The 27,916-nt window shown below is 37.8% G+C and overlaps 1 protein-coding gene and 1 long non-coding RNA gene across 2 annotated transcripts in view; one reads left to right on the top strand and one right to left on the bottom strand.

Annotated features, from left to right (window-relative positions):
• The window catches only part of CSRP3 (cysteine and glycine rich protein 3), a 149,757-nt gene that overhangs the window by 93,122 nt on the left and 28,719 nt on the right, over nt 1-27,916 (bottom strand). The gene's annotated exons all lie outside the window — the stretch shown is intronic.
• LOC131187127 (uncharacterized) lies at nt 51-26,344 on the top strand. Its single transcript, XR_009152489.1, has 4 exons — nt 51-201; nt 8,979-9,620; nt 21,728-21,946; nt 24,682-26,344. It is a non-coding gene; the product is annotated as an uncharacterized LOC131187127 (long non-coding RNA).

The following is a 27,916-nucleotide window of genomic DNA, read 5'->3' as shown; positions in this document are numbered from 1 at the left end:
GGAAGGAGGGAGGGAGGAAGGGAGGCAGGAGGAGGAGAGGTAGACGCCGTTCCTGGCTGCCTGCTATTCCTCAGCTGGGGCTGGGGCTGGGGCTGCTGCTGCTCCCTGCGTGAAAAGGGCAACAGCAGCCGCCTCGCCTGGGAGGACCAGCTGAGCGGGGCTCGCAAATGAGACTCGCCAGCCAGCCAAGCAAGCAAGCAAGTAAGTCGGCAGCTCTGACGAGATAGCTGGTGCGGGCGGCCACTCACGGGAGGTGTCGGATGCTTCAGACCGCAAGACAAGAGCCGGTGCATCGTTTTAGCAGCGGCAGCGGCGGCACAAGCGATTGCAGAGGCGCCCTGCGTCGTTCAGCTCCTCGTCCCTGCCCTCCACGATTTGGGTGGCGTGTCTTCATATATACATATATGTATATATATATATATATTTAAAAACGTTAACTCTCTGGTTTTGCCCTTCCGGTCCGAGGTTGAAGGGAGATCGGGGTGGCTTCGTGGACTCGAGAGGTAAATGATGCGCGAACGGCACCGGGGGATTCCGCTAGGAAAAAAAATCGGATTGGCGTGGCTCCCCGTATCCATTGATGCCGTCTTTTGCAAAGTTTGGTTGCTAGTTTTGAATTTGCAAAGGAGAACACGCCGGCATTTAAACCGGGACTCGGTCCGGCAAAATTGAGGCAGAATTGGTATTGAAGCACAGTTAACAAAGCGTGAATACATGTTTTGAATCCGTTCTGCTAAATAAGGGTTCTCCGGCAAATTTGCTGCTGAGCAGGAAGTAAAAACGTGGTCTTTTGTACCACATTTTTGTAGTATATTATGGATCTCTTAGTACCTGATGGATGCCAGGACCCTTATAAAGAATATTGGCCAAATGTGAGTTCAATCTGATCCAACAGGGTCTTTTATGTTCTAAAATTCTTAACCTGGCAAGAGTACATAGTCAGGAGCAGCTAATGCAGGTTGGTTTTATATTTCAGCTGTTAAGAAATCTTGTAGGTACTCTTGCTTCCTCCTACCATATAAATACATTAGTAACCACAGGGATTCTGAGATATTGGTGTGGATGATGGAATAGATCACCCTAGACTGAAATCTATCCACTCCTTCTTTAAAAATGCTTAAAAGTCTGTCTCCTTCCACTCCCATTTTCATGTTGGGGTTTGTACTTCATAAAAAATTGAGTGTAAAATTTTTCTGGATGCAATTTATGTTGGAATGATGTACATTTTGTTTCTATGTCTAGCCTACCTGAACACTGGAATTAGAATTCCAGTCAGAAATAGTTTGGAGTGTAATTTTTCTGGCTGGTTTCATGCTTCAGGAGATGTCTGTATTGGTGGATTGTTAAGATTCTAGGCCTGGAGCCAGAAAGTGAGACCTTGTGTGCAGCCTTCTCTATACAAGGAAAAGGTGTTAATGTAGCTTGGATGTAATTTTATTTACTTATTATTAAATTTATATTGCGGCCTATTCACCCATGGCGACTCAAGGTGGTTTAAAGGATAGGCAGTGTTTACTAGTAATAATTACCAGGTCTTGCTCCTGCAAAAATCTAATTGCATGCTTAACTTCCCTAAGTGTTTCTGTACCTGGATTGGGATATTATCAGCCAAGGAGTGACTAGGGAGCTGGGTCCATGTTGCTTTGTACCACCATCTAGATTGGATCTTCAGTGCTCAGCTCCATGCAAGGATAAATGTTGGATCTAAGCAAAAATATCTGGCATTGGTAGAATCACTTGTGGTATATTACATGAAAGCATTCAGTCGCTATATTAAGGATCATGCAGACATATTGTAACGGTGACACTTCTATCAATCTTGTTCAGTGTATGGTTAATTTATATTTAACCTTTAGGTATTTGCAGGATTTTTCTAGTAGTCTTAAGGTTTTCATATTAAAACCATATTTAAAATGAACATGATATAGCAGATGGAGTGTCATATTTAACTCGGAAACATGGTTTGGAATTCTGTTTTATCCTTCAAGTTCAGTTGTTGATCTTGGGATGGATGATGTGTTTTTCCCCCACAAGTTTGGATGTGGATAAAATAGAAGAAGGTATTGGATCTTCACAAATATTTTAAGCTGCTGCTGATAATATAAAAATCTAATACTAATTAAAAGAACTGTGGTGTTACATTTTTGTGTTATGGCAGAAGAAGAAAGTTTCGTTTGAACATCAGAATTTTCTTGTCATTCTCTATTGGTAATATAAGTTTTAAAGGAGTTTTTGCAACTATGTTCATTTCTTTTCTGTACAATGATATAAGGAGAGCCTTGAAGCTTGCCTGTGAAGTCCTATTTCTGCTCATGCATGGCATGAGATTAATCTGCAGAGGTGTTGATGTAGTCACAAAACTGAAAACTGTAATACAAAGAGACTCAAAGAGAAAAAGAAAGACTGCACTTTTTCTGCCTCAGAGGTTTGTTCCCATTGTCCTTATTTGCACTTGGTTATGTCATGCTGTCGCAGCAGGGCATAACTTGATGTGATTGATGCAGTTTCATGTGCCACATCATAGTGAGGTCAGTGTATGGCCATGGCAGATTGTGGAAGATTATAGAAAATTTGCAAAAGATTAGTTTGCGCCCACACATTAATACTCTGTTTTATTAATTTCATTAACTCCATCCTTCTACATAGATATCTCAGTGATTTAAACTGCGTTGAACTGCACATTTGATTATTTGGGGAAGAAAACAAATCAGCAATCATGGTGTTTCAATGGTACTGAGTATTGTTGGCTTGATTATCTTGGTAGTTTTTCTTCCCTTCCTAATAAGATGATATAGTGGCTGAAAGTCTGTAGAGATTCTCAGTCATCCAGGTCATGGTTGTCCCAAAGTGCTATTTCAGGAGGCAACTGGACTTTCTCGTTTTTTCTTTGAAAAACTTTCACTTTTCATCCAAGAAGCTTCTTCAGCTCTGACAGGATAGTGGGGAATGGAAGGATTTATATTCCTTGCAGACAGCTGGTCTGCAAGATATAGTGGCTGATACAGTCCAATTGTATGCCTTTATAAATATCATTTGCACTAGTGGAAGCGCTTCTATTTGAACAACAGTAGGAAAGATCAGATTCTCCCCTACTTTAGCCCTCTGTATCATATTATTGGGCAAAATTTGGTGGCATATCACTCAGTGGTGAAATCCTCCACAGTTTGCCAGCAGTTCACTGCCTGCGCATGTGCAGTGTGTCCCAAATGCACACTGCATCTACATGCACAGTGCGCACCAAATGCACGCTTCGTGTGGAAAAAGGAGGCTTAAGAAGGTAAGTAGAACAGCGAGGGGGGGGGACAGCTGTGCTGCACGATTTAGATTTTCTAGAAAGTAGGATTTCCTACTCTCTAGCAAATATAAATTGTGTGGCATAGCTGATCGTCGGAAATACTACCAGTTTGCTTGAACCAGTGTGAACCGGTAGCATTTCATCCCTGATATCATTCATGGGGTATCAAAGATCTCATGATATCCTCAAAATTATGTCTGTGAAATAGCAAATTTAAGTCTTAAAGCTTACAATATTTTTAAACATTAAAATGATCTAAATAAGCAGCAGATCTTACACTGATTTGCTAATATAAAATCTTATGGGATGTTGTCCTTTTCATATAAAATTCTGCAAAATTCTCCCAGGGTGAGATTGTTGACCTCTGGCAAGACTTGGCTGTGTCATGGTAGTTTAAAAAGAAACAAAGTTAACTTACTGTCAAACCGTTACATGATACTGAAAGGTCTCATGGTTGATCCTAATCAATCTTCTCCCAGGAATAGAACCAAAACATTCCTTTAATTCAAATTGGCAACAAAAAATGGATGACTCACTTTGTACAAGTAGAAGTGGAACGGGATATAGTGCTCACTACAGTCCCAAAGGTGTTGTTTTTTTTCCCAAGAAGCAACTGGACTTTCTGGGCATTTTTTTTTTGGAGACGTTTTGCTTCTCATATAAGAAGCTTCTTCAACTTTTCAGCTCTGAAGAAGCATCTTGGATGAGAAGCGAAATGTCTTTGAAGAAAAACCAGAAACTCCAGTTGCCTCTTGGGGGAAAAAAAAAGCCTTTGGGACAACCATGACCTGGATGACTGAGAATTTCCATAGACATTTGTTCACAACAGTCTTCAATATGCATTTTTCCTGTAATATCTAGGTAGGCTTATTAGGGTTGTGACATCAACATGTTGTGTGTTTTATTTTAACATTTCTGCTTCCAAGAAGGGAAAAAACCTTGTGGCTTAACATTATAGGATTAGAGGATAAAACTTGCTGCGGGTTTGCCATAGGACAGCTTTTTCCTAGCCAGCTGTCTAGTTTCCCCATGCCATTACTCAGATTTCTGAAGAATTAATAGGCCACACAAAATGAATAACAACTAACAGTTTTTATCGAAACAGAGGATGAAAATGATAAATTATTTCTTTGTGGCACTACTCACACAAAACATGCAATATAGTTACTGAATTTGTCAATTCAGGGTTCACACAAGATTTCAAGCCATTAAAAAAAAAAAGTCTAACATGCTCAGTACTAGCCAAAGTTAGCATTGCCGTAGAACAGCGGTTCTCAACCTGTTGGGGGTCGAATGACAATTTGCCAGGGGTCGCCTAAGACCATCAGAAATATGGGAAGTATACTTGCAAGTTGAAGAATCGCGCTCCAATGGTTGACTCCACAAGCCAGCTGCAGGCTCTTCAAATCGCTAGCCGAATTCGGCTTCAGGCGCGATCAATTAAAAAAGAGAGAAATCTTTGCTCAGATGTCTCCCTGTCAAGCCAGCTGCAATCATTCCCAATCGCTAGCCTAATCTGGCTTCAGGCGCGATAAACTTAATAGGGGAGGAGTCTCCGCTTTAATGCCTCAGTTCTCAAGGCAATCGCAAGCAGTTCAGATCGCTAGCCAATACGGCTTCAGGCGCGATACATTCAAAACGAAAATAATTTTACGGTTGGGGGTCGTCACATCATGGGGAATTGTATTAAAGGGGTCGCCACATCATGGGGAATTGTATTAAAGGGGTCGCAGCACTATAAAGATTGAGAACCACTGCCGTAGAAAATCATCTGCCAATATTTGGCCTGGTTAAGTATGCTGCAGTACTTGATGGAGTGAAAAGAAATGTAGTTGTCTGGAAGAAAAGGAAATTGCTATTCTGTTATTTCTTATTTGTATCTTGTATTTCCATTGAGCAGCAAATTTCACAGTGTTTATGTTCAAAGAAAATTACAGATTAGATAGCAAGCCATCAAAACAAAATATGTTATCATACCTTACTAAGACTCTGCATATAGTATAGTAGATAATATCTATGTAAAGAAAATAATAATAAAACAACTGCACTGTACTATTTTTATTAAATGTTATTAACAGTACAGGTAATGTCCTCAACTTATGACCACAATTCAGGCCAAAATTTCTTTGTCGCTAAATGAGACATTTGTTAAGTGAGTCTTGCCCTATTTTATGACCTTTCTTGCCACAGTTGTTAAATGAATCATTGCAGTTGTTAAGTTAGTAACAGAGTTGTTAAGTGAATCTCGTGTCCCCATTGATTTCACTTGTCAGAAGGTCACAAAAGCGGATCACATAACTCCAGGACACTGCAACCATCATAAATATGAACCAGTTGCCAAGCAGCTGAATATTGGTCACATGACCATGGGGATGTTGCAATGGTCGTAAGTGTGAAAATAGTCATAAGTCACTTTTTTCATTGCCAGTGTAACTTGGAACGGTTACTGAATGAACTGTTGTAAATCAAGGATTATCTGTATTGAAGAAAGAGAGTAAGGACTAATTATTCCCTCCAAAAAGTTTCTGTAATATTTTGAATATACCGGACTGTGAAGTGCCTTGTGATACACGGGTATATAATTCTCCTCCATTTTTGATAGAGTTAAAAGTTGCTGAATAATTATAGCTGTGTTTCTTAGCTGTGAAAAATATGATTTGACAAAGATACAATACAGTTATAAAAGTAATGTTCCAAATTATTTTTGCAAAGGAACAAAAGGACCTACAAACAGGACATAAATTCTAGACTTTCCATATACTGTGGTAGGAATGAAAGACAAGTGACAAACCAAGAAAAATATCTAGAGATAACAAACACGGTACATTAGGGAAAATATTGATAAAAGTAGCTGTACGATGGCACACTTCAGAAAGAATATTCAAGAATTAAAGAACTCAAAAGGGTAGCCTGAATGGCCAAGAAACATTTCAGTTTTGAGGGGTTTTTAACTTAGGGAAAATACAATTTAAGGATAGCACGATAGATGTTTATGGAACTGTACATGATGTGAAAAAATGTAGATGTTGTACGTTATTTTATAGAAAACAGTTTCAAAGCTTGTCAAAGGGGACAGTCTTCTGCTTATGTAGACAACCACAGTTATGTCCTTGGAGAAACTGTGCAGAAACAGTTACATGGCAAAAAAAAATACTGTATATTTTAAACTGGGGAACAAAGAAAATATTGGGATGAACCTCAGAATGGTTATTTCCCTAGGGTCTGAAAGGGAGGGAAGGGAAAATGCAGTCAGGCTTTCACTATGCCCTATGTCAATCAATATAATACCAGTCAAATTTGTGCAGTTTCCTGGCCTAGCCTGTCTTGAAGAGTTGACAGCAAGGATTCTAGCCTGTAATCAATTTTAAAAAATGTAAAAGAGAGCAGTTACTTCCTAAACAGCAGATCAGGCAAGCAGGTCTTCTTCATAACTGTGAGCTGGGTTATATTCCTATTTAAATATAGTTGTTATTAAGTCACATCATAGAAATAAAGTGCAGTTTTTTTTAACGCATATGACAAAATTTATATGAGCCTAATTATATTTGCTTTCTTTGTTCTTACTATAGGCTTTGAGAAAGCTTTTGAGTCTCCAGATGCCATCAAACAATAATTACCATCATGTCTAGCTGGCACAGCTAGTGTTAAGAGATGAAAGAAGTTGCAATCAAATAATTTCTTGGGATCCAAAGTCATAAAAAGTTGCTCTAAATCAGGGCTATCAAACTTGCGGCTCGCAGGCTGGATGCATCATGCGCTGGCCACGCCCACGCCCAGTTTAGTGAAGGAGAAAAAAGTAGCGATACATCACATTATGATGCTGTGATGATGCAAGTTTGACTCCCCTGCTCTAGATGATACCTCTTGCTTATTTATTTATTTATTTATTTATTTGATTTTTATACCGCCCTTCTCCCGAAGGACTCAGGGCGGTGTACAGGCAAGATAAAACAATACAATATACAGATTAAAATACCATTTAAAAAACTTATTTAAATTAGCCTAACATTAAAAAATTTCCATACTAAAAACCCCGTTTAAAAATTGATAAAAGATAAAATTCAATTTAAGACAGCCCCGCGCAAATAAAAAGATGCGTCTTCAGTTCGCGACGGAATGTCCGAAGGTCAGGTATTTGGCGTAAACCCGGGGGAAGTTAGTTCCAGAGTGTGGGAGCCCCCACAGAGAAGGACCTTCCCCTGGGGGCCGCCAGCCGACATTGCTTGGCGGACGGCACCCTGAGAAGTCCCTCTCTGTGAGAGCGTACGGGTCGGTGGGAGGCATGTGGTAACAGCAGGTGGTCCCGTAAGTACCCAGGCCCTAAGCCATGGAGCGCTTTAAAGGTCGTAACCAACACCTTAAAGCGCACTCGAAAGGCCACAGGCAGCCAGTGCAGTCTGCGCAGGAGCGGTGTTATATGGGAGCTACGGAGCTCCTCTATCACCCGCGCAGCTGCATTCTGACTAACTGAAGCCTCCGAGTGCACTTCAAGGGAGCCCCATGTAGAGAGCATTACAATAATCCAAGCGAGAGGTAACGAGCGATGAGTGACCGTGCACAAGGCATCCCGATCAAGGAAGGGGCGCAACTGCCGAACCAGGCGAACCTGGTGGAAGGCCCTCCTGGAGACGGCCGTCAAATGATCTTCAAACGACAGCCGTTCATCCAGGAGGACACCTAAGTTGCGCACCCTATCCTTTGGGGCCAGTAATTCGCCTCCAACAGTCAGCTGCAGCCGCATCCACAGCCACTCCATCTTGGAGGGATTAAGCTTGAGCCTGTTTCTCCCCATCCAGACCCGTACGGCTTCCAAACACCGGGACAGCACTTCAACAGCTTCATTGGGGTGGCCCGGGGTGGAAAAGTACAGCTGGGTGTCATCAGCGTACAGCTGGTATCTCACCCCAAAGCCACTGATGATCTCACCCAACGGCTTCATATAGATGTTGAACAGAAGGGGCGAGAGAATCGACCCCTGCGGCACCCCACAAGTGAGGTCCCTCGCGGTCGACCTCTGCCCCTCTGTCAACACCATCTGCGACCGGTCAGAGAGATAGGAGGAGAACCACCGATATACGGTGCCTCCCACTCCCAATCCCCCCAACCGGCGCAGCAGGATACCATGGTCGATGGTATCAAAAGCCGCTGAGAGGTCTAATAGGACCAGGGCAGAGGAATAACCCCTGTCCCTGGCCCTCCAGAGATCATCCACCAATGCGACCAAAGCTGTCTCCGTGCTGTACCCGGGTCGGAAACCGGACTGGAACGGGTCTAGATAGACGGCTTCATCCAGGTATTGGGGTAGCTGTCGCGCCACAGCACTCTCTACAACCTTCGCAACAAAGCGAAGGTTGGAGACTGGACGATAATTACCCAAAATAGCTGGGTCCAGGGAGGGCTTCTTGAGGAATTATGTATGATAAGATTAAGTAGCAGTAACTGTTGCGGGATTTATGATAGACTGTTTAAATGTTCCATAAGCAAAGAGTGACAACTGATAACAATAGAAAAAGTTCACTGTGCTAACTCATCATTAAATAATTATGCAGTGGTAATATTTGCTATCTTTAGAGGAGAAGTCTCATGTATAAAAGTTCTTTGGTCAGATCTCATCTGAATTGCTCTTTCAAAATAAAGATAATTTATCAGAAAGATCATTTATATCTTTCTCTCCCTTTTTAAGGCCTTTCTATGTGCGGAAGAAGAAGAAGCTGATGACACCACTGCATGGATGATTTTACATAATTTACACATCCTAGATTCGCAAAAAGCAATTATCATTGTGAAGTATTTACACTGATTTATGGGCAGAAGGAAGCCTAGGAAAGGGATGCTGATGTTATCAACACAGTGGATTAAGCACACATTTGCACCTTTATTGACATATAATTTATCCATGCCAAGAATGCAATGAGCAGAAGAATGCTGCTGGAGCAATGAAGAAGATGCTACTGGAGCAATGATGTGTCACAGGCTATTAGATATGGATTCCGTCTGGCCATTCCCCTATAAAGCACATCAATGGAATTCTACATCTGAGCTAAAATAGAAGATAACAACATGTACAATGTTTGTCTGTTGAGACAATTAGAAGCGATGGCACACCAGAGTTCCGAAAGGATTATAAAAGACAAGGGAGAGAATTGAAGATTATATATTTTTTAAATTTCTCATTAATATTTTCTTACTTATACTGTGGATTTTGAGGAAAACGGATTTCAGGAAACCCAAGGAATTTTATTACTGGGAAATGGAATCTGGATTGGAATCTAGCCAGCACAAAAAACAAAAGCCTGTGACCCATGGACTAGAAGATCAAAAAAGAGTAAGTGATCTAGACATTACCAGTGTTATTTGGTGTTTCGACTTAAGCTTCACCCCAGGCTAAATTTGAGAAGTTTGAATTCCATTGGCAATTTCTGTATCAGTTACAGATTTTCATGTAATAGTTGGTGGTATGTGAATTTCCTTGGACTGAACTCACATTGTTGTTTAATTGGTCTAGTACTTTCTTGTAAGGCAGGAATATAGATATGAAAGCCACCTAGTTATTTATGAAAGAGGCAAGAAGAATCAGTAGTACAATACGTTTATGTGACACCGATGAAGGAGATAAATATTAAGCTCATTTATTGTTTGCCTTGATGAAACAGTTTGTATATCAGGGACTTTGTAATTGTTACTAACCTGCTCATGTTCACTCACAATAAAAGCCACGTGGTATTCATTGGATTTACTCCCAAGAGAATGAAGGTAAGATGACCTCCAGATGGAAAAACATTGGGTTTTGGGATTGGACAATTGATTAGAAATACATTTCTCAGTGTCTTGAACATTAGAAATACATATTGAAAAAGGATTGCTTAAATGCAGAATGAGAATGACACGACTGCTGGTATCTTAATATTGCCTTGCTTTGTATATGGATATTATATATATTGTTATGTAATTGTCTACAAAATACTGTTGTCATTAGTCATATTGGAAAGTAGTGATTAGATAGTTGAATTAAAGCTTTTCTTTTTGCTATGAGTCAAGCAAATTTTAAAGTATCCCTTAGCTATAGAAATCAATGGGGTTTACTTGTCAGTAGACAATCTAATATATTCTGGTTCCTGGGGAGACTCTCTTTTAGTATGGCTTAAACAGATAGTTTTATAAAAAAACATAGAAATGTGTAAACGATAAATTTGTCATTTGCCCTGATTTACTCTACTATTTTAATTATATTAGCTGATTTGAGAGATAGTGGAGGAAGAAAGATGATGTGTGTTTCATCCTCTTTTGTTAACTCCCTTGACAAAGCGTAAAGTTAATTTTTCTTTGGAAATAAAACCAGCCTTTTGGAAACAAAACACAGGGTTTTTTTTCCCTTTTCCTTAGGGAGACCCCCATAGAATCTCTCTGTGCTTTTTAATGCACCATGTTAACTATATCAGCTGAAGCTGACAAGATCCTTCTCCCATATTCACAGCCGTCTTCCGAGGTGGAAATAATGATCGATAGACAGTGAAAGAAAAATCCCTCCTATTGACTTAATTTCCAAGAAGCCTTTAATATATATTTTAAGCCATCTCTACACAAAGGGTTGTGATATAGGAGGAAAACATTGTGTGCCCTTGACAACATTGACACCGAGTTTCTGCTGAGCAGGTTTACCAATATTAATATGCAATTTTGACTTCAGCGCTGGTACGTCCAAAAGCCTCTCCATCTCCCATCTGCTCTTGGCTCTGGGTGTTTGGTGCACATGTAAAATGGGGCCTCTGAAAGTATAATATAACCCCAAGTGAGGCTCAGTGGCAGCTGGGATAACATCAATTGGTCATGCTTAGCTGACATTCATTTTAACTTGAACTCTAGCCATCATGCAGATTATTAAATTTATAATGATATATGTAAGATCCATTTTAATGACTCTTCACGCCTGGATGATGTCTTTCTTTCTTACTTATGTTTGCAAAACAACACTTAATGGAGTATTAGGTTTCCTTTCCCGTTGAACCTTTCAAGTTTTTTTTTTTAAGTTGTGCGTAGGGAAGTTTGGTAACATAGATTTAGGCTTGTGGAAGGAAAGGAAATTAGGCTGTTTATTCTTTTGCTAAAAGACAGGACACCTTCCTGATTCTCTGAGAAATGTGCAGGAAAGAAGGACTGTGTAATGAGGCTGCTGTCTAACATTAATATTTAATTCTTGGAAGAGATTTTGTTCATTTGAAATAAACTAGATTCCTGTGTGAATCAATGACAGAGAAATGACAAGAATTTGCCTTGTGTTTTTTTTTTCTTGTAAGTAAATAACTTGGTGTTAGGTGCCTGCAAGGTTTTATCCTCACATATCTTGGAAGCATGACACTGTAACAGCAATGTTAAAGGGTTGGGGTTTCTTTAGATAAGAATGACCTTATCTGATTTTGTCTGTTCTAACATTGGAACTAAATGAGCAATTTTGACCTTAGCATGTATTTCCAGCTCAACTTTTAATTTGCTTTTTAGAATTATGTTTTGTGTTCATTGACTTTTAAGTAGTTTTCTTACTTATTTTTTTAAACTAATACTGAAAAGATCTGTATATTCTTGTATACAGGTAGCCCTCAACTTACAACCACAACTGAGCCCAAAATTTATGTTGCTAAGTGAGAAGTTTGTTAAGTGAGTTTTGCCCTATTTTACGACTTTTCTTGCCACTGTTGTTAAGTGAATCATTGCAGCTGTTAAATTAGTAACACAGTTGTTAAGTGAATCTGGTTTCCCCATTGACTTCGCTTGTCAGAAGGTTGCAGAAGGGGAACACATGAACCCCGGGATACTGCAACCGTCATAAATGTGAGTCAGTTGTCAAGCATCCGAAGGTAAATCAGGTGACCATGGGAATGCTGCAATGGTCATAAGCATAAGAAAAAAGTCACTTTTTTCAGTGCTGTTGTAACTTTGAACAGTCATTAAGTGAATTGTTGTAAGTCCAGGACTCCAACAGTTCACTTAATGCAGTGCTTCTCAATTATTTTCTGTCATGCCCCCCTAGGAAGAAGAAAACATTTTTCGTGCCTCCCCGCACGACTGTAAACATGGGGCTTAGCTTGTTATGACAGTGTTTGCCGAGATCAAACGCGCCCCCCTTTACGGAGCCTCGCGCCCCCCCGGGGGGCCCGCCCCACTATTTGAGAAGCACTGACTTAATGTAATAGTGTTCCATAAAGCCAGACACTGGGGTCTCTTCCTATTCTCCCCAAATTATGTAATGAAGGTGGTTGCAAAGAAGCTTGATTGATTAGATCCTGGCAAATATTGAAATGGCTTTGACATCAGTTATCTCAGAATTACACTGGATTTATTCAGCCCATTTTAAGGCCTTTAATGTGAATTGCGAGGCTAAATCCTGGATGATTCTTATTTTTAAAGTTTCACTTGAAAAATATCTAAAAACTCTTGTGAATTTATTTTCTAAAAATGGAAGGTATTTATTCTACTTATTATTGTGTTTCTATCTATCTTTTGGGTGCTCTTGTAGATGTATTGTTATAGGCAAAGCAATATCTTTATGCTGTCACAAGCTATCATTGAATTGCACAAGAAAGACTGGTGGCAGTCAATAATTCTTGGAAGATCACTGGGCTGCTGATTGCTGTTTTTAATCATTCTCTTCCTTGGCTGGTGAATTAAATGCTGATACCTTAATTTACCTGACTATGAACCATGTAAAATATGCTGTAAGGCAGAGCCTATATTGTTCTTAGTTTAGCAAGATCTATTTAACCATTGCATATGAGGTCAAAAGAAATTTTCTGTGACTGATTTATCTTGGATACATTTTTTTCCTTGCTAACTTTTTCATTTAGATTTTCAAAGACATGCGTGGCTTGAATATGGTGTCAGACGATACAACATATTTCATTTTGTTTTTTCTAATAAATACTTATTGATTAATGTCTGAATGAGATGGTATTTTAGATGTGAAAAAAATGATTCTGAAGTCTTTATATTTTGTATTCTGTTGTTAGTTTTGTTGAAGTAATACTAACCATCTGAGAACCACCCCACATTTTATTTTAATAATAGCTTTACAGAATTGAAAATTTGAAGACTTCAACTCTCATATTCATCTTCTTCCTTCCTTTAACTTTTTATTGACCACACGTATCGTATCAATAGCAATAGCATTAGATTTATCTACCACTTCACAGTGCTTTACAGCCCTCTCTAAGCGGTTTACAGAGTATTGCCCCCAACAATCTGGATCCTCATTTTACTGACCTTGGAAGCATGGAAGTCTGAGTCAACCTTGAGCTGGTAAGGATCAAACTCCTGACAGTTGGCAGAATTAGCCTGCAGTGCTACATAACCACTAACCACTGCTCCATCACTGCTCTCAACAATAGTGGGAGGCAAACAGCTACATTAAAGGCATTAAAAGCTATTTCAAAATATTTCCACGAGACTATAAATGTAGTGTAGAAGGGCTTTTCATTCCTGATGTACAAAAGAGGATTTAAAAAATAGGTGTTTTTTTTCCTATATATTTGTCCCTCTTGTGAAGTTAGCTTTGGCGGATTTTGGAAATGCATTACAATTACAGATAGTCCTCAAATCATGACCACAGTTGAGACCAGAATTACTATTGTAAGTGGTTTTAGTCATAAAATAAGTCCGACCTGACTTTACAACAATTTTTATGGCCATTGTTAATTGAATCACTTGGTTGTTAAGAAAATCCAGCTTCCCCAACTTTTTTACTGTAATTTACAAAAAAGTTTGCAAACCACGATCATGTGATTGCAGAATGCTGCAACTGGTTATACATAAAAACTGGTTTTCAAGTGCAGCCACGATTGTGATGATGATTACCATGATTGCAGAGGTGGTGTGATGGTTGTAAGTGTGAACACAAGTTATACAAGTTGTAAGTCACTTTTTTCAATCTCTGTTGTAATTCCAAGCCATTGTTAAACGAATGGTCATAAGAACTACCTATTTAACCATAAATCAGAAGCCCATTTCATGAAAAAAACTGGCCTGATGAGGACTTACTGTATTTCTTGGAGCTTGCGTTTCATAGAATGTGGGAGATTGGTTCAGTGAATGGGTGCACTCAAATCCGGCCACCAGCAGCCTTTATTATTAAGCGTGTCATAGATTCTGTGATTTTTGCTACATTTTTTAAACATGCCTACTGATTTCACAGTGCTCTTTCTCCTGTGGTTGGAGCTATACGTGCTCTATTAGTGTTAGCAGTGCTGTCCAAAGATCTCAGATATTAATGATTTGAGCGTATCATCTGCTTAAATCTGAAATAAACAGTTGTGATCAGGAACATGCTGTGTTAAAATAAACGAAGCACTGTCTGTTGTATTGAGGCATGCCATCAATTCCCTTTGGATTTTCTTTGAGATCTTAATACTCGTCTACGTTCTAAAACTGTCCTTTGTATGCAAAAACTAAACCAATTATGAAAAATGTGAGCCTGTGTGAACAGAATACTCTTGTTATGAGCTGCTCCAATATTCTATTACCAACAGGATGCAGAAACAGGATGAAATAAATATGTTGAAATAATAAATCTTGCTGAGGGCTTATGTAAATCAATGTGACGCTGACGAAGCTTTGCAGATTTACTTGCATGTAAAGACTTTTCTTATTCAGATGGCATAAGGGTGAGCCTTATGTTTGGATGTGTGCGAGAGAGAAAAAGAGACTGTAGGTTTAATTTTTGCTTAATTTAAAGTCAAAGAGAATTTTGACAGCTTAATAATGCTCTTTTGTCATAATGATCTGTATCTTAGGAGGACCTCAGCTTTTATATTTGGGATCACTTTCTTTTTCTCTTTTCTTCAAGGCTCAGATTTCACAATCCTTAATCAGCTGCTATACGAAAGGTTGCTTTCGTGTGAGGAGAGTAAGAGTTCACCACAAAGTCTGTGAGTGATCTTGTGCCTCTTATTATAACAGAGAAATAAAGTCATTGTTCCCAAATAATTTCTTTTTTCACTAGCTAATATCCCAAACATATATAACGAATGCTAATGAACAATAATTAACATTTTAGTTTCTTTGTTTCTGTGCCTTTTCCCTTGTTATGTGAAAAGTTTATTTTTAATTAATCAAAATCTTATGCTTTAAGTCACTCCTACAGATGTTACCTGCATTGTATGTATTTGACTAGGGAGCTATTACATAACTATGACTACAGATAATTCTTGACTTACAACCACAATTAAGCCCAAAACATCCATTGCTAAGCAAGGCAGTTGTTAAGTCAGTTTTGCCTCATTTTAAGATCTTTCTTGCCACAGTTGTTAAGTGAATCACTGCAGTTGTTAAGTTAGTAACACGTTTGTTATGTAAATCTCGCTTTCTGGTTGACTTTGCTTGTCAGCAGATTGAAAAAGATGATCACGTGACCAGTGATGGGCTGCTGCCGGTTTGGACCAGTTTGGGTGAACAGGTAGTTCCGACCAGGGCTGGCCCCACCCACCCTCCCTAGCACTATCACGTCCTATATAAATGCCATTATTTCGATGCTGCGCGTGCTCACATTTTCAGTTCCAGGTGAACCGGTTGTTACAACTGGCAGCAGCCCACCCCTGCACATGACCATGGGATATTGGAACCTTCATAAATACATGCCAGTTTCAAAGCATCTGAATGAAAAACACCACCGACCACAGGGATGCTACAAGTATCATAAGTGTGAAAAATGGTCACAAGTCCCTTTTTTCAGTTGTAACTTCCACTAAACAAATGATTGTAAGTTGAGGATTATCTGCATAGTGATGGCTTGTAAAGGGAACACTTCTCTAACATTAACCCTATCATATCCTTTTGACCTGTATTGGATTTCCTGAAAACACAACTCTCAGAAATTCTATTCATGCTAAAATTGGGATGGAGGGGCTGGGGGGACGGACGGACCATAAAGGGAGCAGGTCCACTGTGAAGGGAGGGAGAAAAGTTCAGCTTCTCTCTGCTGCAGCATTCAATGTGGCTGCTTCTTGCCGCCTTCTCATGTTTTCTCTGTGTGTATGAGCCCTTCTCATGCTCATACAGACAGAGCAAACGTGAGAAGGAGGTGAGAAGCAGCCAGGTTGAATGCTAGAAGACTTGGCTGAACTTTTCTGTTGGTTCTGTGGGCGTGGCTTGGTGGGATGGTGCCACCTCACCTTGCCATGAGTGATGTCAAATTGGCCATGCCCACTTAGTCACATGACCCCCCACAAAGCCACACCCACCAAGCCATGCCCACAGAACCAGTAGGGAAAAATTTGAATCTCATCACTGTTGTCATTCCTTTCTTTTCACAATCAAGGGTGATTGCTTGGTTGTCCATGGAAAGATATTCAAAGATACTTCAGTTTTCCATTTGCAAAGGGAAATTGTTGCAAATGCAGGGGGTCCCAAATCTACTAGTGACTTGATCGCACACAATCAGTTGCTGTTGTTGTTGTTGTTGTTGCCCTGAGAAGAACTGAAGTTGCAAATATAGGGGTATCTAAATGTGTTTCTTTTTCTGGAGGTTGGTCATTAGGCTGGATGAAGTACAGCATCCAGATGTTGCTTTAGCCGTTAATGTATGTATGAAAAATATTTCATTCTTTGATATGATATCTCTGGCTCTAGGAAGTTGGTTTTGTAATTGCATGATTTAATTTATTTAATTACTTAGTTTGCTTTTAGTTATCCAGCCTGTGCCTGGCTGACAGTATTAATGAGAATTGTTCATCATTTCTCTTTTCTTGTTGGCTGTTTCAGGGCTCCATTATGTGTTGGTTCCCATTCATTGCACTGAAGAATTGCAGCTCTTTAATTCTCTGTCCTTTGAGTCTTATCTAAGATGGAATATATTGGGTTATATCCAACATGTACATCATGAATATATGAGGGGGAAAAATGCTATGAAAATGTTTGTCTATTCTGTCCTTGTGAAGCTGTGATCTTGTTTTGTTTTTTTCTTTCTCTCTCTTTTGAAGATGGATGCTGTGATATAAGATCTGACAGAATGGAAAAGCCTAGTGGTCCATCTGGTTTAGCATCCTGCCTCTGGCAATGATCAATATCTGGTGCATAGGAAAAGAAGCAGATCTCATCCCTTTCTCTCTAAGTGCATGTGTTAATAAGCTATGTCAATCACACGGTGCTGACTAGGGGAAAAGAGTAATTTCCTTTATTCTCTTATACTCTGGAACTGAGAGGTGTTCTTATTTTAGATTGAAGAGTTGAAAATAATAGTGGCCATAATGTTATCTACTCATTATTTTTAGCACTATTGTATAATTTTATCCAATATACAAAATTCTGTGTTTAAATGACTTCGCATAGAATCTAGCTTTTCATGGTGATTTTTGTTGGTTGCTCAAAAAGATATTTTAACAACCACGGGAAAGGTTTTCAGTTAGAATCTGAGTTGTATGTTTGTGTGCTGCTATCTAAACATTTACTTTTCACACACAACATGGCCATCAAACCAAGCTCAAATTATTACATGAAATCTTATTACTCATTAAAACCAAACATTTAAACCCAATGTCTAATTTCATTGGCTCACATTATGCAGGTGGTACTGAATTCTTGTGCTGTTTTAGCTGCTATGATACTCAAAAAAGTCATTTCTGGTTTATTTTCAGTCAGAATTGGCACCTGCATTTAGTAGAAGCCTGTTCTTGGAAAAAATAAACCCTATCTTATTCCTTTTCCAGATGATTAATTTTTCCTGCTCTATATATATTCCCCACCTCCTGAAGATTTTAAACTCAGATATTCTCATCTGCAAATGGCACCATTTTCTTTATATTTTGTGTGTGTTTATGTGTGTATGTGTGTGATGATGGTATATTTTATTTAGTTTCAGACGTAGCTTTCCTTCCCAAACATAATACTGCCTTGGAGCAAGATAATTCCTGAGCATTTGCTTTTTGGTCTCCCTGGGGAACTAAGATTATTAGTAAAGTAGAAGGCTTCATGTCAGCCTGACTTCTGGTGACTTCATGTACACAAAGAATTTTGAGTCAGTTGGCCTAGAAACATGACAGACAAGCAAAATACCATCATAGCAACGGTGCAGCAGTGGTTTTGCCACTACCTTCTTCTAGGCTGTTTTCTTGACTTACTAGTAGTCTAACTTGAAATAGTAAGCACATCTATCCTGTTTAGCTTCTTTGAAGACTGGCCACAGTCAATTAGATGCTGCCCTCTGAGCTGGATCTCTATCAGTAATTTTAGACAAATATCTGAGTTACGGCTCAATGGATCAACCTATTAGAATGGTTGTATGATGTAGTATGGACCCTGGTATTGTTGCTCAGAGTCACTGAGATGAAGTCTTTAAATAAAGAAAGCACACAATCAAATTAAATGCAACTATTATTTCCTGTTAATTTTTTTTTGTTCTCCTTATTTCTCAGACACACTCTTTTTTCACGAGGCCCAAATGTCTATCTCAGATGTTAGACATCCACATTCATTAGCGTGGTGATTTCCTTTAGCACTTTTTAAGGGAATAAGTCATTATTATGGAAATGGATGGTGTTAAGCTGCAGGCCAATTTCCATAGGTCTAACATAACAGATTATAGTCTTACTTCCTTCAAGACTTCAATAATGGGAACCTTTCCTTCTATGTCATGAGTGCAGATTTTAAGAAGGACTGTTTCTTGGGTAAATCTGGGTAAAACCCAACAATATATCTCCATGTCTCCATAAACATGCTGTGTCACTCAATCCTTCTGGCACCCTGCATGGGTCTTCTCCATTTAGGGCTTTCAAAGTAAGGACATTCAAAGTAAGTCTGCATCCCTGGTGCATAATCCTCTTTGGTCTAGGGCAAGGGTCTGCAAAGCTGGCTGAGGAACTCTGGGAATTGAAGTCCACAAGTCTTAAAAGAGCCAAGTTTGCAGACCCCTGGTCTAGGGGTTAATGCACCAGGTAAGAAAGCTGGAGACTGTACTCACCACACAAGTGTTTGTTATAGGCAAAATAGGAGGAGAAAGATGTATTGGATATGTTTATCACCTTGAGTAAAAATAGTTATTTTTAAATGTAATAAAGATGGGATGCAAATAAATAAGCAGATTTTACTGTTTATTAGAGGATTTTGGATATATATTTTTCTTCTTGTTCTTATTCTAATTATTGCGTATTTATTACTTTCCAAAGTAGCCAATATGTGGCTCATTTTTCTTTAAATTAATCTATTTCCAAGAGGCCCGTCTTAATTCTACTTCCCCTAATATGTAGCCACTTAGCATAAAATCATAATAATGCCTCTCACTTAATTGTCCCAATACAAATTTCATGGTGATCCTAATGAAATAAAACATTTTCTTTTATTTACGTGGACAATACAAGTAGTCCTTGACTTACAACCACAATTGAGCCCAAAATTTCTAGCTAATGATAGATCGTTCTCCGTGCAAGACAGTTGTTAAGTGAATTTTGCCCTATTTTACAATATTTCTTGCCACAGTTGTTAAATGAATCACTGCACTTATTAAATTATTAACATGGTTGTAAAGTGACTTTGACTTTGTCAGAAGGTCACAAAAAGTGATCACATGATCCCGGGACACAGCAACTACCATAAACATGAGCCAGTTGCCAAGCATCTGATTTTTGATCATGTGGCCATGGGAATGCCACAGTGGTCATAAGTGTGAAAAATGGTAATACATTATTTTTTCAATGTTACTGTCACTTTGAATAGTCATTAAATGAATGGTTGTAGTGGCTGTATGTGCAATGGAGACTTTGTGTAGATTGCAGCAACTCCACTACAGGAAACAAGAATAAGCAAAATAGGTTATGGCATTACACAGAACACTTTTTGCATTTTTACTCAGAAGAAAATCACACAAATATCAGTGAAGATGTTGCTAGGTTAATGTGCATAAGACTGTGATTGTAGCTTAACAGTTGTGATACAATTGTTCATATGCTGTAGGATCCTTCTTTGGTTTCTTGTTGAACAAAATTCTTTTTTGAATTTCTGTCATATAGAGTTTTATTTGGTTTTTAATATTTATACTTGGTTTACTGATTATAAATGTGTTGTTGACATTTTGAGAAATAGTTATGCTCATAGACTCAGAACTATCTTTCTTTCTTTCTTTCTTTCTTTCTTTCTTTCTTTCTTTCTTTCTTTCTTTCTTTCTTTCTTTCTTTCTTATGATTTATGGATAATTCTTATACTGTATATCCTTGCTATAAAAAGCTTCAACTAAAAGTGATTTGAATTCTTCATCTGCTTGTTATCTGTCACAGAGGAAAATCCTTCCAGATTGGCTGAAAGACCATAAATGGACATACATCAAATTGGAAACCAGCACTGAGTGGAAAGCTAGAAAACTATATCCAATATTTTTTTTATTAATGACTTGGAAGAAGTCATTATATTGAGTGGAAGATAATCATATTTGCAAATGACACAAAATTAGAAGCTAACACCTTATTAGTTTTAAATAATTTTATTAATTTTTTTAGAAAAGAAGATAAAAACTAATACAAAGTATGAAAAAAGAAAGAATTAAAGAGAAAGCCAAAAGCTGAACATGCAGTAAATAAATAAAAATAGGAAAAAAAGGAAAAAGATACAAAGAAGTGGCCTATAATCTTCTTTATAACAAATTTTCTTACTCTAAAGAAGTAAGAATTATTTTATTTTTCTAAAATAAAATTACTTCTTACTCTAACATTACAGGAAATCCTTGACTCATAATCATTCATTTAATGACTGTTGCAACAGCATTGAAGAGTGATTTATGTCTGTCACACTTAACAACTGTTGCAGCATCCCATGGTCACATGCTCAAAATTTTGATCCTTGGCAACTGGCATGTGTCTATGGTTGTTGCAGTGTCCTAAGGTCATGTGATCACCTTTTGTGATCTTGTGACAAGCAAAGTCAATGGAGAAGCCAGATCCAATTAACAATCATGTTACTAACTGAACAACTGCAACGATCCACTTAACAACTGTGGCAAGAAAGGTCGTAAAATGGGGCAAAATAGATTTAACAACTGTCTGGAAACTCTGGCCTCAATGTGGTCATAAGTTGAGGACTACCTGTGTATCATGACTCTCTTCTTTCTGCCATGTATCCTGTCTAACTAACACCTTATAAGGGAAAAGAAGATTAAAAGAGATCTAGACAGGCTTGAAAAGAAGGCTAAAATAAAGAGTGAAATTTAACAAGAAATACATTCCTGCATTTGGAGATAGACAAAATAATAATAGAAAGCACAAATATATGATGTGGAGAATCAGCTTGACAGTAGTACATTTGAAAAAGACTGTTTATCCTACTAGGTAACAAGGATTTGAGGGTTTTCTTTTTTCCCCAACTATAATGTCATTAATATGTATCTTAGTTTTATGAGTTTCCCATCCCTTGAATGGAGACGATCAACCGTTCTGTCTTTATTAATTGCTTTCTTCCAATCTACAGATACAGTCCTCAACTTACAACTGTAATTGGGACTGGAATTTTGGTTACTAAGTGATGTGGTTGTAAAGCAAGATATCACGTGACTGCATTGCTAAGTGATGGCAATCCCAGCATCCCCTGTTGCCATTGCTAAGTAAATTTTATTCATTTTTAACTGAAGACCTTTCCCAATCCAAGCTATTCCAGGCTTGGGTCTTCCCAGTCCGAAGCCTCAGTAAGGTAAGGCTCTTCCTCCAAATCCCCCATTTACCTATCTTTCCAATTTCTGCCCTTTTGGTAACCTGTATCCTGAGACTCTGGCCACCCTGTCTCCCACCATCCCAGCTTAGCATCATCCTTTTTTTTGCTTCCGCTGCTGCTGGTCTGTGCCCTGCCTGGTTGCTGGGCCATATGGGGGTACTGGGTTGTGAAAAATGGTCAATTTTCACTTTATTCCTTAGCCTTAAGCAAAACGTCTTAGACCAATAGTTACAATGACATTACTCAAGAATACTTTTCAATAACTATCACATTACTCATAGGGCTCCCAGCATTTGAGAAATCCCAGCCTTCCAGAAAGATAAAAAAATAAACCTAAGGCTTTTTTCCCCCCAGTTTGTTATTTAGGCATTCTTCTAAGTATGTTTTTTTTCCTAGATGGGAAGCCATTTATATCCCTGTAACAATATACATAAGATCTTAACTGAGAATTCACTTACCCAGGAGAATGCTCTCATCTGTTCAGCAGGATTTATTCTGATTTATGTATTAGGATTGTGCAGAGTGTGCCATACCCTTGAAACATGGAAATCTGTCAGGCTGTGAGGTTTATCACTCTAGAATTATATTTCTGTAACAGCAAGACTCCCTTTCTTGCTACAGGGGTGATTTATTCCACAGTTTCTCATGTTAGGGAAGGATAACCTATCTCCAACAATAGCCTGAAATGATGGCATTAAAACGACATTGTTCTGGAGCCTAGTTTTCTTAAATTGCTATCTGAACGTTAAACTCATCTTTTGTCAGCCGAGGCGTGCTCATTATGATAACTACATATTATGGTTTGCAATGCTTAGGATTTTTTCAGCATTTTCCATTAAAAGAGAGAATGCAATCTGGAAAAGAAAACTTCCTTTTGAAGTATTGAATAATGAATTTGGGAGTGATACTCCCAAGAAATGCATTCAATCTCTATTTTTCATGCAGAAATACTATGTGGAAATCCTGAGTGCTACGAGCTTTTGCTTTGCTCTAGGTTCAGTTGAATACATTTGCTAAGTAAAAATCTTTTTTCCTGTAATGACTTGGTGGCAATCTGAACTTTAAAAAAGTTCAGCAATACACTGTCATATTTCTGACCTGGGGAATTTAAACAGATGAATAGAATTGCATGCCTTAGTTTTTTTTAAAAAAAAATATGCAAGTCAACTTTTAGCTTCATAATCGTAACTTTTCTAATTTCAGTTTGGTAAATGACAGAGATATTTAAAGAATGGATTCAAAATACTAATAGCAACAGCTGGGCTGTGACAATCTAATTTAAAAAAAAATGATCTCAGGGGAAAGATCTAAATCGGGGTGTCAAATCCGATTTCATTGTGGGCTGCATCAGAATTGTGTTTGACCTTGGAAAGCCGGGGTAGCCATGGCCAGCTCAACGTCACTCCTGTTGGAGGTGCTTGTGGTGGCCTGAGTGCTCTGCCAGAGAAAATGGGCTCCCGAACTCCGTTTTTGGCTGCCACGAACTCCTGCAACTCTTTGCCAGTGAAAACAGAGCTCAGGAGGGCTGCACGTGGTTTCGCTTCTCATCCAAGAAGCTTCTTCTGCTCATGATTAGTATTATAACTGAGAATGATTCTATTTTGCTTCACAAATAATCATAGGCCTAAGTCACTTTTTATAAAAAGACCTGTGGATTCAGACTTTTCATGAAATAAATTCTACTTTGTTCCACATTGAGTCAATTCATGAGCTCTATTTTCACTGGCAGAGGGTTGCAGAAGGCTGTGGCAGCCAAAAAATGGAGCTCGGGAGCCCATTTTCATTGGAAGAAGCACCACGGGCCTGTCCTTTGCTGTTTCCAGGGCAGTTCCGCAGGCCAGATCTAAGCCCCCAGGCCTTGAGTTTGACATCCGTGATCTAAATGGTTATCAATAACTATAGGGATAACTGCTGTTTCCTAACAGTTGTAGACTTTCTGAAATACTACCTCAATCGCTGATATACTTTAGGAAAGCATTTAGTACTGTCAGATTATTAGCATTTATTTTTAGGTTGTTATCCTCTTCTCTCCGAAGGACTTAGTTTCAAAATGAGGATCATGTTTGGAAACCTAAAATGCATTTCAGCAATTCCAGGTAAAAATAGAACATTCTACAAAGATTAACTCATTGCAACTTTAAATACTGGATTATTAGCTGGTTATTTATGAGTATAAATTATCTGCGCCAAAAGACTGCTCAGCAAGAACACTTGAAATTCTTAGTATTTAGATATTTTTTTCCAAAAAGGAATTCCAGAATACAACAAGGCATCTGTCTTTCAAAGTGACCAATAGAGAGATGAATACAACAAACAGAAAATGACACTCTTCATTGGATTTTGGAATTGTAGTCTTTCAGGTGGAATGGCTTTTAGTTTCTTGGGACTTTATAAATCAATGAAACCATTTTTAAAATGGCTAGATTACAGTAATCATGAAATATACTTGGACGACAGGAAGATTTTAGAAACAAAATATTGGAACTCAAGTAGAACCACAGCAGGTATAACAGAACTGTGTGCTTTGTTTATAGATATCTCTAAATACCTCTCAGATGTAGCAGAAGAATTCCAATTGTTTTAAGCCAAATAGTTTCTTTAAAATATATTTTTCTAAAAGCATTGTCCTCTGAATCTTGAAAAATATGAACCCATAAAGCCATTTTTTTGCATATTGCTTCATTTCCCTTTTCTTTTGTGTTTTATCTTTGCAGATGTATCAGATGACTGAATATACAGTGTGTATTCTTCTGTGACGCTGGATAGTGTAATTTTCTTTTGTAAGATTACAGCCCATTTAAATTGCCCATTGCAAATCAATTCCTACAGTGCAATTTAATGAAACCTTTTGTCAGCAATTAAGATTACTAATCTAATAACATTTTTACATTACAGTCATGGCTAAGGCTGGATCTCTTTTTAAACTGAAGAAAATGCAGTGTGCATTTTGATAACATTTATATCTTTAAATACTTTTTAATTTAGTATTATTATTTAGTCAAATACTTGTATTTGCTACAATTGCATACAGTATTTCCTTTTATTCAAATTTTATTAAAACATAGTTACATCATGAATAAAGTAGAATTTATTTCATGAAAACTCTGAATCTAGAGGTCCTTTTATAAAAAGTGACTTAGGCCTATGATTATTTATGAAGCAAAATAGCATTCTCAGTTATAATCATGAGCTGAAGAAGCTTCTTGGATGAGAAGTGAAACTTCTTCAAAGAAAAACCAGAAAGTTCAATTGCCTCTTGAAAAGAGCATCTCTGGAACAATACTAATCATGTTTTAGAGACCTGTAGTATGAGAATTCATCCCATTTCCTCATCATTGCAAAATCATGTAGCTCTTGATTGATCTCAGTTCATCTTGGAGAAGAAGCTCAAATCACCTGTTTAGCTCAGGCTGGTAAAGCCTGTTATTAAGAACACAAAGCCTGCAATTACTGCAGGTTCAAGCCCGGCCCAAGGTTGACTCAGCCTTCCATCCTTTATAAGGTAGGTAAAATGAGGACCCAGATTTTTTTGGGGGGCAATAAGTTGACTTTGTAAAAAATATACAAATAGAATGAGACTATTGCCTTATACACTGTAAGCCGCCCTGAGTCTTCGGAGAAGGGCGGGGTATAAATGTAAACAAAAAAAAAAACTTGTCCTCCATATGCTTTTTTGTGAGTCTATGATTGGCAATTGAAGTCCCATGACTGCAATCTTTTCATTGCCTTGGAAAAATAATCCTGAAAAAAGATTTAGGTGGAAACAGCATTGTGGCGTTATGATGTTTTGCTCCTTTCCTATGATATTTCAATGCTACATGTATATTCAAAAGGAAGATTCACAATAGCATTTCATCATTATTATCAGATAATAATTATCAGAGGATAATTAGAACTGCAGAAAAAATAATTGCTACCAATCTGCTTTCCATTGAGGACCTGTATACTGCACGAATCAAGAAGAGGGCCATGAAAATATTTACAGATCCCTCACATCCAGGACATCAACTGTTTCAACTCCTACCCTCAAAACGACGCTATAGAGCACTGCACACCAGAACAACTAGACACAAGAACGGTTTTTTCCCAAAGGCCATCACTCTGCTAAACAAATAATTCCATCAACATTGTCAAACTATTTACTAAATCTGCACTACTATTAATCTTCTTATCGTTCCCATCACCAATCTCTTTCCACTTATGACTGTATGACTGTAACTTTGTTGCTGGCAATCCTTATGATTTATATTGATATATTGACCATCAATTGTGTTGTAAATGTTGTACCTTGATGAGTGTATCTTGTCTTTTTATGTACACTGAGAGCATATGCATCAAGACAAATTCCTTGTGTGTCCAATCACACTTGGCCAATAAAAAAAAATTCTATTCTATTCATTCTCATACTTTTTATTTTTGCCACCCCCACTCTCAATTTATTACGTGCTCTTTTATTTTTTTACATGCCTAATTCCAAACTTGTGAAATTTAAGGAAAAAAATAGAAATTTCATGACTTCACTCGAGAATGTTTATTTTATTGATTTATATACACCATCTTTCATTCAACAGCAACAATCCCGTGAAGCAGTTTGGGCTAAGACAAAGTGAATGACTCAATCAACCTGTAAATTTGCATCAGTAAAACAAACTAGAACTAGTTCAACAACTGAATTTCTATATTGGATAGGCTTGCGTATTGAAACCTTATGAGATTGTGAGTGACATGTCATTAAAATTTCAGCCATTGAAACTTGATTATTTTGTAACCATCTTTTAATTTTTTCAAAAAAAATATTTAATTTTGGGCATTGGGAAAACTGTCTTGTTGATTCCTATTCTATTATGAATCCATGTTTGCAGTGGCAAAGTTTGAGGCTTTAGAACAGTGGCCTCCAACCTTGGCAACTTGAAGACTTGTGGACTTTAAATCCCAAAATTCTGGGAGTTGAAGTCCACAAGTCTTAAAGTTGCCAAGGTTGGAGACCACTGCTGTAGCATGTTGAAAACTGTGCTTACATGGAGTTAAATTGATTCTTCTAAGCTAGTAAGAATTATACCAGATGACAACTTTTCAGTTGTCATAAGATAGAGTTTGCCAAACCTTGGCTACAGATGTCAAGTATAGGTTGCATACAAGATACTTTTACTATAAAATTTATCTTGTCGTCTGGGATTTTCCAGCAACCCTCAAGGCTGTTTCTAACTCTGAGCAACTTTTTAATCATCTGTTGCAGCAGTAATTTTAACTAGAAGTACTTCCAAAGACTTAAAAAAGTAAAAGCTTTTATGAAGCAGAACAATTAATATGTCATATGTTTTAATTATTGAAGTTAGCCAAGTTACTATTCATAATCATTGATGATAATTTAATATCTATTGATTCTTTGCCTCATTTGTTACTGGCCTGCTGCCCAGATTCCACAATAATTAGTAATTGTCTGAGCAATCTTTTCATTGTTGCATGTTTGGTAATATATAGTGCATTTCCCCCTTTTTCCGTCAAACAGTTTTGCTGGCTGAGGTATTCTGGGAGTTGAAGTCCACAAATCTTAAAGTTGCCAAGGTTGAAGACCCCTGTTTTAGATAATGGAGGAAAGAATATGTAATTAAGGAACTATTTTAATTTATTTAAAACATGTTACTGCTTGGAGAATGTAGAACAAAAAAAATTTAAATGGATTTATTATACATGAGGTAATAAGACTATGTTTTGGTACCGTATTATCTTTTTGCTGAAAAAGAATAATTCCCATTACTGTGCAGCCTATAATATTATGTATAATTTTCCTGTTCAAGTTCACAAAACATTTTATGAGTTTCATACTTGCACCATTATAAGGCATATTATATGGAAAAATATAAGCATCATAAGCATAATTATCTGCAATGCTAATTATATCCATAAGTTGAGATAGAAAATGCTTAGATTTCCCCACAGCTTTATCTG

The sequence above is a fragment of the Ahaetulla prasina genome, chromosome 1, assembly GCF_028640845.1.
Source record: "Ahaetulla prasina isolate Xishuangbanna chromosome 1, ASM2864084v1, whole genome shotgun sequence".
NCBI lineage: Eukaryota > Metazoa > Chordata > Lepidosauria > Squamata > Colubridae > Ahaetulla > Ahaetulla prasina.
This window is presented reverse-complemented; position numbering and strand designations above follow the sequence as displayed.